This window comes from Ursus americanus, chromosome 5 (genome assembly GCF_024610735.1).
Source record: "Ursus americanus isolate L20-20 chromosome 5, mUrsAme1.1.p, whole genome shotgun sequence".
NCBI classification, from domain to species: Eukaryota; Metazoa; Chordata; class Mammalia; order Carnivora; family Ursidae; genus Ursus; species Ursus americanus.
Window position 1 is genome coordinate 86,763,004 of NC_142131.1, and position 14,649 is coordinate 86,777,652.

Sequence of the window (14,649 nt, forward strand, 5' to 3'; positions counted from 1 at the left end):
CCCAGGTGTCCTATAGATAGTAAGATTTATTTTAACTTTTGAATCTGCCAAAAACAAAAACAAAAAAATCACAGTATAGTCATATATATCCACAGTATGGGCATTTCCAGAGGACTTACATTAAGAATCATTGTTTCTCTTCAACTACATGACAACACTGCATATGCCATAATAACATTTTACAACAACAATCCTTCAGCAGTCATACAGACAGTATGATTTTACATTTCTTTTTTTTTAAGATTTTCTTATTTATTTGTCAGAGAGAGAAAGACAGCACAAGCAGGGGGAGCAGCAGGCAGAGGGAGAAGCAAACACCCTGCTTAGTAGGGAGCCCAATGTGGGACTCAATCTCAGGACCTGGGATCATGATCTGAGCCAAACGTAGACACTTAACGGGCTGAGCCGCACCCAGGCATCCCATGATTTTACATTTCTATACATGAGAAGAAAGTTGACATTTTCACAGCAATTTCTTTCCTCATAATGGTTGCCTGTTTCCAGTCTAGCAGAGCAGGTCTCCACACATACTTTTGGAAACCTGAGCTTTTAAGCTCTAACACTGGCTACATTAGAAGTTTTATCCTTCCCAGATCCAAAGTTAAATTGAGGAAGTTGCCATTTACAATAACAACCAATGGTTTATTACTGGGTACGGTGAAGTTTACCTGCCAAGGTGTGTAGAATATTGCTGCGAGTAAAAATAAATAAAGCTGTCGTAAAGCATATTTCTTTACATTATAGATCAGAACAGATACTTAACATAAAAAGCCGTTAAGTTTTACAAATTGATTATTTATATTCAAATTACAGCGGTTCCACAAATCTAAGTAAAAGAAACCAGTTGGAGAAAGGTTCAAAGACTTACTCCACAGCCTGGCGAGTCTCCACCTGCCACGGGCCACAGTGATGACGTAACCCGTGATATAAAACATGAGATCTGAACAGGCCATGCTCTCCCCTTATGTTCTATTACCTGTTATAGACCAGTGATTCTTTGAGATGAAAAATAATAAAAAATTCAGGACACAGTGCACTTTGAAAATATATAGCATCTGAAATTTTTCTGAACTCTGAAAATAGTTTTTTTAATGCAAGCCTGCATCTTCAAACACATAAAATCTGCTCCTATGCTTGATTTCAACATCACTGGAAAAAATACCCATCACTAAACCCTGATACACATTCGTAGCCATTTCACCGTCTTCTATCATGGTCAGTGTTCAGGAGGCAAAGCCTGACCCAGAATCCTTGTTCGTGTTTTCTCCAAGGGCGTCTCCATGCACAGTGGCCATTCTGCTTCTGTCTCCTTCTGCTTGGCACCTGCAGGCATGAGTATCAGGGCTTACCACACGTCTGACAGGGAAATGACACCCACGGTGCTATCTGCTTCACTTGTGACCAGCAGCCCAGAGGTCAGCCCACGCTAATCTGCCCAGGATTTCCAGCTTACTGTACTTCACAACACCCTCAAGACTCTGTGAGCGGTGCTGAGGGCCTGGTTCACTGTGACATCTAGGTTACTGAACGTTTTCTTAGCAGCAAGCTTAATTACATCAGACTTGGAATAAATATCCACAACTTCTCCTGACTCGTGCACCACAGGGAAGGCCAGCAACTGTCTTTCTGCAAAGACATTCAAGGCTGTACTGAAGGGAGTCTCCTGGTGGATGAAGGGATGTTGTGGTGGCTCCCAAATGCAAGAGCATCCAGGTTCTAGAAGCTTCATGAAGGGAGGCTTTGGCAGACCAGACATAAAATGCTGGAGGAAGGTGAGGATTCTTTTGTGGGTATGTGTACAAAGTGCATTCTACTGATAGGATCAATAACTGGCAATGAGTGAATTTTATTTGTGATCAGTGAGTGCACAGCATGGAAGATGTTTGCATCTGGAGCTATATTCCCTGAAGGCTTACGTGTTTCTTGGGGATGAAGCTCCCTCCCTGTTTCAACCTTATGTTTCTCTAATGCATAAATCTGTACCAGCGTTGACATATGTCATCTCTGTGGTGTATTTATGAACTCTGTAATTGTTAGCATTCCTACAAACTTTGTTTTGTGCTCTCCAGCAATGGTGCTGTTGGAACACCACTGCTGCTAAGGCACAGAGGCTTTCTAACATGCTTTGAAGAGTTGGAAAGAGGTGGTGATCCTTGTGTTACTTCGGTGCATGAAAACCCACATTCTGAGTCTTGTGCTTCCTCTTCCAACTGAATTTGTCCCACATGCTGGCTTCTTGGTCCAGAGGCTGCAGCCTGCTGCTACCAGGGAGGAGGAGGACCAGGATCTGCAGGTACTTCTGGATGCTTCTCTGGCCAGGAGTACAGGGGCACAGGGTGTGGGCTAGGACACTCTGGGGTGCAGGTGGAGTGCAGGGACCTGAGGTTGCTGGTGATTTGTGGGGGTGCCGGCAGAGTGTGTGAACATGGAGGTTCTGAAAAGGACATGGGGTTGCACAGACACCAGGTTTTGGGCTAGGACCCTCTGGGTGGTGCAGACATAGTGGGGGGGTTGGGGGTGCAGGTGTGGATCCCTGGCTAGGCAAGCAGGGAGGTGATGGTTTGGATGAAGAGCAGCCCTTATCCATTCCTCTCTGGTGGATACCTGTGTTGTTTCCACACCTTGGCTACTGTAAGTTACGCTACAGGAAACGTAGGGGTGTATGCATCTTCACACTGAGGGCACCCAGGCCGCATGGCTAAAGCTGAAGTGGATACAAGCTGGTGTCACAGGACTCTCTGTGCAGAGGGCCCCCTGGCAGGGTGACTGGAGTGGAGATGGATCAGGAGCTGAGGTTTTCTGGGGTGCTCTGGACAGGGGGTGCCCTAGCAGGACAGCTGTAGCTTAAGTAGGTGGGCTAGAGTGTCCCAGGGCTCTCTGCAGAGGAGACACTTTGGGAGGGTAGCTGTAGCTGAAGTGGATTCAGGATTGGGGGGTTCTCTGTGCACAGGATCTCCTAGCAGGATTTCTGAAGCTCAAGTGGGCGAAAGCTGGGGTTGAGTGGGTTGGGGACCCAAGGCTCAGCGAGCTGGCAAGCTGGCTAGGGTGCTCAGAACCTGCTTCTGTCCATGCTATCAAGGTGGAAGGGAATGGGAACCATGGCGTTTGCCAGCACTTCAACACAGAAAGAGATCCAGCACCACTCCCTCCCCACTGGAGGGCTTGAAGGGTGGATCCTTCACATTACATTTGCTCTTTAAATTGAAGCTTCTTGAGACACCTTGGTGGCTCAGTTGGTTAAGTGTCTAGCTTCTGCTCAGGTCATGATCCCAGGAGGATCATGGGATTTAGTCCCATATCCAGCTCCTTGTTCGGTGGGGAGCCTGCTTCTCCCTCTGTGTGCCGCTCCTCATCCTTGTGCTTGCTTTCACTCTCCCTCTCTCTGACAAATAAAGAAAAAACCTTAAAAAATAAAAATAAATTGCAGCTTCTTTTCTGTGACCCAGGGCAGACAGATCAGCTTCCAGCCCCCAGAACTATCCCTCTCACTGCAGTTGGCAGGATGGTGAGGGTGTCTCTGTCGTGTGTTGTGCAGAAGCTGTTCAGTCGGCCCTCAGTTCTTCTTCAGGAGGATCTGCTCTATAAATAGGTGTAGACTTGATGTGTCCGTGGAGGAGGTGAGTTCAGTTCTCACCTTAGGTGAGGTGAGTTAGGTCCCCATCTCGGATTCTTATGTGTATAAATTTACCCAAATTATTCCACTTGTCAATGTCTCCATTTCCTGACTGTAAAATAGTCTCTTTTCTTTCAGGATCCAATAGCCTTACTTGGCTAAGGCTCCTGGCACACAGTAGGTGCTCATTAAACGTATCTCCGTCCTCTCGTCCAACACTGTGCACTCCAAAACAAATATCCTTGATTCTTCAGACAAACTGCTCCTCCCACTGTCGAGGTCTGAAATACCTTTGTTTCTTTCTTTCTTTTTTTTTTTTTTTAGTCAATTGTTAAACTTTATTAAGATGCACCCTGGTATGGGTTGTACATTCTTTTTTTATTATTATAATATTTTTTATTATATTATGTTAGTCACCATACAGTACATCCCTGGTTTTTGATGTAAAGTTCGATGATTCATTATTTGCGTATAACACACAGTGCACCATGCAATATGTGCCCTCCTTACTACCCATCACCAGCCTATCCCATTCCACCACCCACCTCCCCTCTGAAGCCCTCAGTTTGTTTCTCAGAGTCCATAGTCTCTCATGCTTCATTCCCCCTTCTAATTACCCCCATTTCTTTATCCCTTTCTTCCCCTACCGATCTTCCTAGTTCTTTTATTCCATAGATGAGATAAACCATATGATAATTGTCTTTCTCTGCTTGAGTTAATTCACTTAGCATTATCTCCTCCAGTGCCGTCCATGTTGCAGCAAAAGTTGAGAAATCGTTCTTTTTGATAGTTGAGTAATATTCCATTGTATATAGGGACCACATTTTCTTAATCCAGTCATCTGTTGAAGGGCATCTCAGCCCGTTCCACAATTTAACTATTGTGGACAATGCTGCTATGACCATTGGGGGGCATAGAGCCCTTCTCTTCACTATGTCTGTATCTTTGGGGTAAATACCCAGTAGTGCAATGGCTGGATCGTAGGGTAGCTCAATTTTTAACTTTAAGGGACCTCCACACTGTTTTCCAGAGTAGCTGTACCAACTTGCATTCCCACCAAGAATATAGGAGGGATCCCCTTTCTCCACATCCTCTCCAGCAATTGTTGTTTCTTGCCTTGTCAATTTTTGCCATTCTAACTAGCATAAGGTGGTATCTTGGTGTGGCTTTGATTTGAATTTCCCTGATGGCTAATGATGTTGAACATTTTTTCATGTGTCTGTTAGCCATTTGCATGTCTTCATTGGAAAAGCATCTATTCATATTTTCCACCCAGTTGATGATTTGTTTATTTGTTTCTTGTGTATTGAGTTTGAGAAGTTCTTTGTAGATCTTGGATACCACCCTTTTATCTGTAGTGTCATTTGCAAATATCTTCTCATGTTTTGTGGGCTGCCTCTTAGTTTTTTTGACTGGTTCCTTGGCTGTGCATAAGCTTTTTATCTTGATGAAGTCCCACAAGTTCATTTTTTCTTTTCTTTTTCTCTTGCCTTTGGATATGCGTCATGAAAAATGTTGCTGTGACCGATGTCGTAGAGGTTGCTGCCTATGTTCTCCTCTCGGATTTAGATGGATTCCTTTCTCACATCGAGGTCTTTCATCCATTTGGAGTTTATCTTTGTGTATGGTGTGAGAGATGGTCAAGTTTCATTCTTTTGCATGTAGCTGTCCAATTTTCCCAGCACCATTTATTGAAGGGACTGTCTTTTTTTCCGCTGGATGTTTTTTCCTGCTTTGTCAAAGATGAGTTGCCCAAAGAGCCAAGGGTCCATTTCTGGGTTCTCTATTCTGTTCCATTTGTCTATGTGTCTGTTTTTGTGCCAGTACCATCCTGTCTTTGTGATCACAGCTTTGTAGTACAACTGGAAATCCGGCATTGTGACACCCCCAGCTTTGTTTTTCCTTTTCAACATTTCCTTGGAGATTCATGACCTTTTCTGGTTCCACACAAATTTAAGGGCTGTTTGTTCCAGTTCTTTGACAAATGTCATTGGTATTTTGATCGGGATAGCATTGAAAGTGTAGATTGCTCTGGGTAACATGGCCATGTTAACTCTGTTAATTCTTCCTATCCATGAGCATGGAATATTTTTCCATTTTTTGTGTCTTCTTCAATGTCTTTCAAGAATGATTTGTAGTTTCTAGAATACAGATCCTTTACGTCTCAGTTAAGTTAATTCCAGGGTAATGTATGGTTTTTGGTGCTATTGTAAATGGGATGGATTCCCTAATTTCTCTTTCTTCAGGTCTGAAATTTCTTTTTTTTTTAATATTTTATTTATTTATTTGACAGAGACGACACCCAGCGAGAGAGGGAACACAAGAGGGGGAGAGGGAGAGGAAGAAGCAGGCTCTTAGTGGAGGAGCCTGATGTGGGGCTCGATTCTAGAACGCTGGGATCACGCCCTGAGCCGAAGGCAGATGCTTAACCACTGCATTACCCAGGCACCCCAAAGTCTGAAATTTCTGAGCACAGTATGGGAAGAACCACCCTGCTCCTGGGCTTGGCACTTCACAGGTCCATCTGGCAACTTTACCCTTGCCACTTGCTTGCTTTCTCTCCACCTACTCAACTGAGAGGTGAACATACCTGGGTCAACCCTCCTCTATAAATCCTCCTCACAGCGGGGAGGCTAACTTCAGAATCCATCAAGGTTCATGAATACCTTAGCAGCCAAGGGAAATGCGAGCCACTGGGAAAGTCTTCTGAAGGGTTTTAGAAATCCACTGCTGATGTTTGGATCTTGGAGAACATTCCAGTGGAGGGCTTAGGAGGGTCTTAGTCGTTGAGTAGGGTAGGTATAACTAATGTACATCTGTGGATTAGGATGATCACATCCTGAGGAAAGTTTCCATCAATCTGGCAGCCGGAGTCAGATGTGAAATGGAAAGGAGAGAAGGAAGTAATCATTGCTGAGTGCCCAGAGTGGATGCCTCACTGTGCCAGACCATTGATATAGGACATTTCTCTGAACGTGGTAACAATTCTACAGACTGGTCATGCTCTTGCGTGTCCCTATTTTGCAGATGAGGAAAGTGACATTGGTTGGACATTCCTTAGCATGTAGCTGTGCTATAACATGGCACATGGAAGGAGGCTATAGAGCCTAGTGGGTCAGTGTTCCCATCATAGCTCCACCTCCTCCTAGCTGTGTGACATTGAATACATTCCTGAACCTCTCTGATTCTCAGTCACCTCATCTGCAGCATGGAGAGACCAGTGCCTACCTCATTAAAGTGTTTGAAGATTGAAATGACAGAGGAAACCTGCAACCCTTAGCAGTGTTTCTAGCACTCAGTAAACAATCACGAAATACGGTCTGTTCTTAATTTTACTATTATTGATGTTATTGCAAAAAATCCTGACCACACATGAGGGCGCTTGGATTTAAACCTAAATCCTTCTGGATCCAAAAATCAAAAGTGTTAGAACCATAACCATGTTAGGAAAAAGCTGGTCATACTCATTCCTTCAAGCTTCTTGGTTACATTTACTAATGCCCGGCATGGTGCTGGATACTGGAAACACAGAACAAAGAATATCCTACTGTTTAAAGGATCATAAGCAAGGGAAGTAAAGTAAATTGTATTATTTGTCTCCATTTTTTCACCTTCCCTTCATGGCCATAGCCCTCCAAATTGACCACATTTACTTTTCTTTTTGAATGGGCTTGGCTGTAGGACTTGCTTTGGACAATGGAATGTGAGTGTTCTTGTTGGCAAATAGAGACTTTAAATGGTCAAAGTTTGGAGTTACGTTTTCCCACAAAGTCTGTGAGGTCTGGGGTCAGAAATGTTCTATGCCAAAATACCTGTGTGTAGACACCCTGCTTCCCTTTCCCTTTCTATCAGGGTGGCACCCACCTCAGCGGCTGGCCTTGAGACCTAGAGAAGTCAGTGTGTGTGAACAGTGTTGACTAGGATGGGCAGGTTGTGCTGTCAGCTCCCTATGGTTCACTGCCACATTTTCAGAGGCTTGGAGTCCCCTGCCCACCATCTGGAGAATGCAGTGACTACTGTGGTGCCGTGGTGACCATGATGCTGAGCTGTGCATTACAAACATCTTGAAATTATTCTTTTGCATTTCAGTGCAACTATTTATTTAACGTTGGTAGATATCCTGAAACTCATGCCACCCCCACTCCAGGAGGTGACACACACGCCCAGCTCAGCTTCCCTTCTATGTCTTCCTGGGGTGGGCATGTGTAGTGGTCTCACCGCTTTGAAAATGTGGCCTGGAAGGGAAAACCTTCCAGGAAGCCCTGAATTTGGACAAAAAAGCTCTGAAGCTCAGGGACCTCAGCCCGCCCCTGACAGCTCCAACTCCACCTCCCCTCCAGTAGGGAGGACTTCTCCTAAGGCTGGAGGAGCTCAGCCTAGGATTACTCTGTGCTCAGAACCTGGGTCTCCTCCCTTGATCCCAGCTCCCTCCTCATGCTGGGCCATGTCCAGGGAGCCCTGGTCCTCTGGAAAGGTCGGCTAATCTTGTCCTTCTTCTACACCAAGTGAAAAAGCAGATTTGTCTTTAAACTTTGATGTTCTTCCACAAATATTGTGAGGGAATGCTTCAGCTTAAACTCTTTTTTGGAGAGTTCTTTATTACTGTTCTTGCTTGTGTTAAAAGCCACCCAATCCTCTCAAAATTTTATCTATGGCTTTGTTTCCCATGGACAGCTCTCCCAGCTGCTGGTCTTTCTCCCTGTCTTTAGTCCTGGTGTCCTTTGCTCACTCAGGAGAGACTTCCCCTAAAGATAAAGGCTCCCCAAGTGATATATTACCAGGACATCAGGCTAAACTCATCCCCAGGGCATGGAACCACCAGCCTCTCAGCACAGTGACCCCATGTGGGTACTGCACTCTGAATGGCTGCAAGCACTAGCCAGGTCTTGGCATCCAGCTCTGAATCACTGACATTTGGGAGTAAGTCCCCAACAGAGGGAACAGCCTTTACTTTCACAGACCACACCACACTGGACCCTCTACTAGAGAGGGGGATTTGTGTCTGGCTAGTAACCACAAATTTCTCATCTGGGTACAAATGCCCCACTTTTCTGGGTTTGGGCTGTCCTTCCTGCTCCATGTCCTGACCTTCTGTGTGTCTTACCGAGTCACTGAATGAGTTAGTGTGGGAAAGTTCATGGGGCCAATTCTTCCCTGTCTTGCAATGGGAACACCACTTGGTATCCAAGAACATGGTCATCGTGTGTTGCCAGGAAGCAGGGATGTTTCTGAGGCCAGTGCACTGTTCGTGTTCTCTGGGCTCACATTTTTGGAAGGCATCGTGGGGTATGGTGTATGGGGACTGGTGGCCTATGCTTCCAGCCAGGTTTCCTGTGCCAGGTAGGGATGCTGAGTTCCACAGGCAGAGGAGGCTTTTGGGAACAGCAAGGGAAAGCTTGGGGATGGACTCCCACCATGCCTGTAGTTGGGGTCAGAGGGCTGGGGTGGGACTGGCAGGTGGTCTTTGCTGTGTGGACAGTCTGCAGGGGCACTGAGGTGTCAGTGGCTCTGCGTGTGGGTCACAAGTTTCCCTTCGTTGAGCAGGGGAGTCTGGTATGAAAACCATGGATTTAGAGAAGGGAGGTGGGCTGGCATGCATAGCTATTTAGAGAGGTGGGGGCCAGTCCTTGCTGTGTGTGCAGTCAGGTGCCAGTGGAATGAGGAGGTGACCAGAGGTGGAACCCACTCTTTGTCCCACTTTGGAGCACTGGGCCATGGCGTTTGTAACTGCAAGCATCAGGATCCCTAAGCTCACCACAGTGCCCCTGGCCAATCTCCAGTTGTCTGTGCCTGGCTCCCTCTCCCCGGACAATCCCCAAGCCACTGTCCCTGCCCCCCCCATTAGCCAATCGCCTACCACTGACCCTGCCTCTCACCCTGGCCAATCTTTAGGTGATTATTCCAGAACTTCTCTTACTGGCCAATCAACAGATGGCTCTCAACTGTTATATCATCCTGTTAACTCATCTGTTATCTCGCTTCTGTGGCCAATCACCAGGCAGCATGGCAGTCCAATCACCAGGCAACACTCATCTCTGGCCTCCTGTCCTTGTCCACCAGTGGTGTCTTGGACTCACAAGCTGTTGCACAGTGTCCTTGCTGGTTCTTTCTGGGGACAGAGACAGGCTCCTCTCCCATTTGGCCCAACCTTCCTTTCCTAGGTGAGAAATGAGAAGTGGGGGAAGTGACCTGCTACTCACAGGACCAGGGGATCTGAGAACCATTATGGGCCCACCCCTCGAGAAGCTCTGGCAGGGTTTTGGCTGCTGATCCCGAAGGAGCCTCGATCCATCAGCTATTCCACCTGAGAGCCAGTTCTGAGAAAAGAGCCCCGGGGTGGGCTACAAGATGTGAGTGAGGACTCCAGGAAGAGGAACTCTCCTAATGCCTCAGCGGGAGACTGAAATCAGACAACTTAGATAGGAGAAACATGACAGGGAAATTGCGAGTTGGCCACTGGCACTTACATGGGGAGGTTTGATTGACACTCTGCGCTGCTTGTGGGCACAAGGGAACAACAATGTTGAAGGAAGTGCATGGGACCGGAGAACGTGGAGTGTTCGGGGCAAGTGGAGATGCATTTCAGGAAAACATATATCCCCAAGATGGTCCAAGTGCTGAGTGCTGACTGCAGCTGATTAGGGCAGATGGCCATTTGCATGGCTCTGTGTTGCTTTTACAGACTTTACTGTCCTTACAGTGTGGGTGGTCGCAAGGCAGTGCCTGAGGCTGAATCTCACCAGTATTAGGAACAGCTATCGAGCCCCAAGAGGATGTCATGTGCTCACGGAGTTCATGGTCTTGGGCCATGATTCTCAGGCAAGGGTGATCCAAGGGTGAAAAAATCACTTTTAGGGATCCCAGGGGAGGCACAGTTGGGCGAGGATGTCTTCCCAGATCAAAGCCTCTGGGGCCTTAACCTCCAAGGCCACAGACACAGCCCGCTAGCTGGAGGACTCGCACAAGCTTCCACGTGGACACCCTCTCTAGCAGGCAAGTTCCCAGAGTGGTGGCTCCATGTTGCACACAGGCCAGGGCCCTGAGAGATCACCAATACAGATAGCACAGTCCACCCGTTGATGGGACAGGCTCCAGGGCTCAAGTCTGGACTTGAGACTCCTCTGGCGTTGCTGGCCTTGGACCCCAATGTGGCTGCAGCCCCGTTCTTTCCTCCATGTCCTGTGTGCACAACTGCCAGTCCCAAGGGTCCAGAGACCTCCCAGACACTCTCAGATCAGACCGCTGTCATCCCACAGCCACGAGGGAGGCTTTCTTCCATGTGGCTTCCACACACAAAACAAAAGCCGCCTGTGTCCGGAGGCCACCTTGTCTTCAGGCACCTTTCAGACATTGGAACCCACTCTGTTCCGGGAGGGAAACAGACCCTTCCACTCTGTCTACAGAAGTTACAAGTAGTTGTGTCCATAGAGTGAACTTTAGGAGTGACACTCTGGGACAAGAGAGATGTACAGGGTTTCTAGCACAAGCTCTATGGACAGAGAGTTACGCACGATCCACCGGTGCAGCTGGATGCCTGGAGGCATAGAGAGACGGACGTGTTTGTGCATATGCGTGTGTCCAGAGAGATAGAGATCTATTTGGACAGAAGCGGCCAAGACCAGAATTCTTTGGTCCTGGCAACTTGGAACACATACGTGCTGGTCATGTGGGGAGGGGGCGTCAAATGACCGAATCCACAATCTCTCATCTCCCCGGGCACGTCGGAAAGAGTTATGGGCAGAATAAATCCCCAAGGAATGCAACCGCCGTCACACACCGGAGCTTGTACTCTGACATGCTTAAGCAGGGTCCTGTGACACTGTAGACCTCTGAGTGTGTCCACTTATGAGAGAAAGTGAGATAGAGAGAGAGGTGGAGAGAGAAAGACAGAGATCTGAAGAAAGAGACAGAGACAAGGACAGAGGCAAGGCAAAAAAGTGAGGGAGGGAGGGAGGGACAGAGGGAGGGAAGAAGGGAGGGAGCTTCGTTGCCTGCATAGTATGATCAGCCTTAGGTGTGCATTGGGCCTTGGCTGAGAAGGTTGGGGTCGAATTCCATGGGCGTGCACTGACTGCCCCTTGGGCTCAACCTACATCCCTTGGAGGAATGCTCGCCCCTGAGGCACCTTCATCTGGGCGAAGGTTGATCAGATGGCCGGAAGCGTTAGAGCGGCCATTCCGGGTCCTCTGGGCCAGAAGCTGGGAACAGATGTGGGCACCCCGATGGCTTCCCCAGCCGGGCCCAGACCCAGGAAGCCTCACAAACCTCTGAGGATTGGCAGGGATGACAGGACAGGAGGGGAATGGAACAAATCACTACCAAGAGACCGAACTGGGGAGGCAAAAAGAGGTTTATTGTAGCAACGGAGAGTCCCATGGAGCTTGTAAATCCAGGCTGCATTTCCTCAGACCTACCCCTTGCAGGGGATAGAGGTGAGCCGGCTGGCGGAAGACCCCTGAGAGCCTGGCAGGGAATGGAGGCTTTCCTCCTGAGAAGCTAGGAAGACCGTGGGGAGTGAGGCATGCCAACACATGGCAGAAGAGAGGAGACAAATGCTAAGCTTCTGGAAACAGCCACAGTGCTACCGTTTGCAGAATGCCTGCTGGGAGAGAGGCCGTGGCCACTGGGGCTGCCCTTTGGCGTCCGTGGGACAGGCTCCGGGCCAAACACGCCAGGCCAAGGCCCCAGGGTCCTTCCGGACTTAGGCTGGGACAGGATCCCTGCGAGATGGGAGACTGCAGTCGTTTCCCCGTTTGGCCAGTTCCTGACCCTCCCAGCCAGGATGGATTCGTGTCCCTGGCCTCCCACGGTCAAGACGTGCAGCGTCCTGTCTAGGTCTACACGCTCAGCTCCTGGAGATGCGACCTTCTGACTCGGAAGGAGGAAAAGGCACGTGGAGGTGTCTGTCTTCGACCTCTCCCCCTGGCTTGGTTTTGCTGCCAGGGCCAGGGTGCCCCAGGCCGCAGAGGCAAGGGTGATGGCAGGGAGCAGGTCGTGTGTGTATCCTGACAGTGCTTTGGATCAGCCAGGCTGCCGGGGAGGGTGTCCAGTGTCCGGTGCCCACAGCGCCTTCGGAGGCCTTGTGGAGCTTTTTGAGCATAGGAAAGGCAGTGGGGCCCCGCCCGCAGAGCAGAGAGGACAGCCTTCTTCTGTCTTTCCAAGACATGGGCACTCCTTTGGGCCTCCTGGATCTTGCTCAGGAGAGTGAGCAGTTCTGCGTGCTCCCACTCCTCTCTGTCCCCTAGGACCACCTCTCAGGAAAAGAGGTCTGAAGGCATTGGGGGGTGGGAAGGACAAGGCCTCCCTTCTCCTACGACTGAGGCCAGGTGGAATCGTGCAGCATGGCCAGCAGGGCCTAAAAGTCATCCTCACTAAGGTGTGCTTTCAGGGTTCTCGGAAGCTCCTCTTGCTGCAGACACCCACTCAGGATAGGGTGTCTGTCTTCCTCCATCTCTGCAGCTGAGAAAACCTGCTCAAAAAATCTTGAGGCTTCTGCAGAAGGCTGTTGCTGTGGGTTAAGCGCGGCACACAGCCCTGCAGTAGGGTGTGCCTGCTGCAGCCAGCCAGGGGTCTCAGTGTGTGTAGCCTGCAAAGCTGCCCCATCCAGAGCCTGTCCTGTGCCCACGACAAGCTGAGACCCCTGGGCCCAGCACTGCGTGGCATGGTCGCGACCCGAGGGCCCTGCCTCCTGCCAGCCTTGGCAAGGATTGGGAGCTGGAGGCTGGGGTAGACTTGGAAGGGCAGGGGTGCCATGCCAGGGTGCTCAGACTGCTGCTGGCATTGCGCTTGCCACGGGACACAAAGAGGAGGGGGAAGAGCTGAGAAGTACCCTCCCACCATCGGTCCTGTCAAGGAATGGCTCCTCAGGCCTTCAGGAGCTGGAAAATGGTTTCCTCCTTGGCCACCTTGGGTGGGTGGGACCACCCGAAGGGGCAAAGCCCATGGCGAGAATAGGAGGTGTCCCCGTAGCATAGGGCTGCATGCCTCCCACAGGATTGGACTGATTCGGATGCTGAGAGCTTCCGGGGACACAGGCCAGGGGGCCCGGGTCCCCCAGGACAGTCAGGTGAGGACTGGGTTCGGGGATTGCCACCCAGGCATTCATGGGGCCACTTCTGCTCTGCCGTGGGTGCCGAGCCCTTCTGTTCTGAAACCAGACCTGAGACAGAGAAGAGAGGTCATGGGATGAGAAGAAGGGAACAGTGCCAGCTCTGCTTCCCCTCTCCCCCGCCCGGGATCCCTCTGGGACAAAGCCAGGACTGTTGGTCTGAATCGCAGGGGAACTCTGTCCATACCTTTCAGCTGGCCCTTGCAAACTAGGTGAATGCCCAGGGCAACTTGGACACCTGGTAAGTGGGGATTCTCCCTTTCCAGGCTTGAATGGCAGGTGCTCAGCTATGCTGCTCTGCCTGCTGTTCAGTCCCCGCCTTGCCCCCTCCTGGCTTGCCCACTGCAGCTGTCTGAGCCATTTCAAGCAGCAGACCTGGGACAGGACTTAGCCGACCACCCGCCCCTCCTTCCCCAGGCTACTCCAAGTCCTCAGGGAGGTGTCAGGTTACCTTCAATCCCGCCCCCAATCCCCACCCCATCTGGGTGGTTGTGATCCCAGTGTCACACCACCTCCTCTGACTCAGAGGCCTTCAACCCATGCCTCCTGGCCTCACATCCACATGGGAGGTCTACAGGCACATCTGTTATGGGCCGAGGGGAAGAAGTGGGCAGCCAGGAGTCCGCATCAACAACACGTGCCTTTGGAATTGGCTCTCGATTCTCTTGTGGTTAAATGGAAAGTTTAGGTCTCAGGATCACCTTGAGTTTCTTCTCTGTCCTTGTGTCAGCATTGTCCGATAATCAGCCCCGCATGCCAGGTCAGGCTTTTGTATCGTGTCTTGTACTAATGTAGACTTTCAGATAGTTATCCCTTATGGTATGAATTCTTTCTTGTGTATAATGTATTATTATATTCCTCCTGCTATTATTTGGTATAATATATATTATGACAAAATATTTTTTCATGAATATTACTGCCTTTATTC

General features: G+C 49.3%; 1 pseudogene; it reads right to left on the reverse strand.

Annotated features, from left to right (window-relative positions):
- Positions 1-1,216: 1,216 nt before the first annotated feature.
- Positions 1,217-8,813, reverse strand: LOC123796509 (5'-AMP-activated protein kinase subunit gamma-2 pseudogene; annotated as a pseudogene).
- Between the last annotated feature and the right edge of the window lie 5,836 nt (positions 8,814-14,649).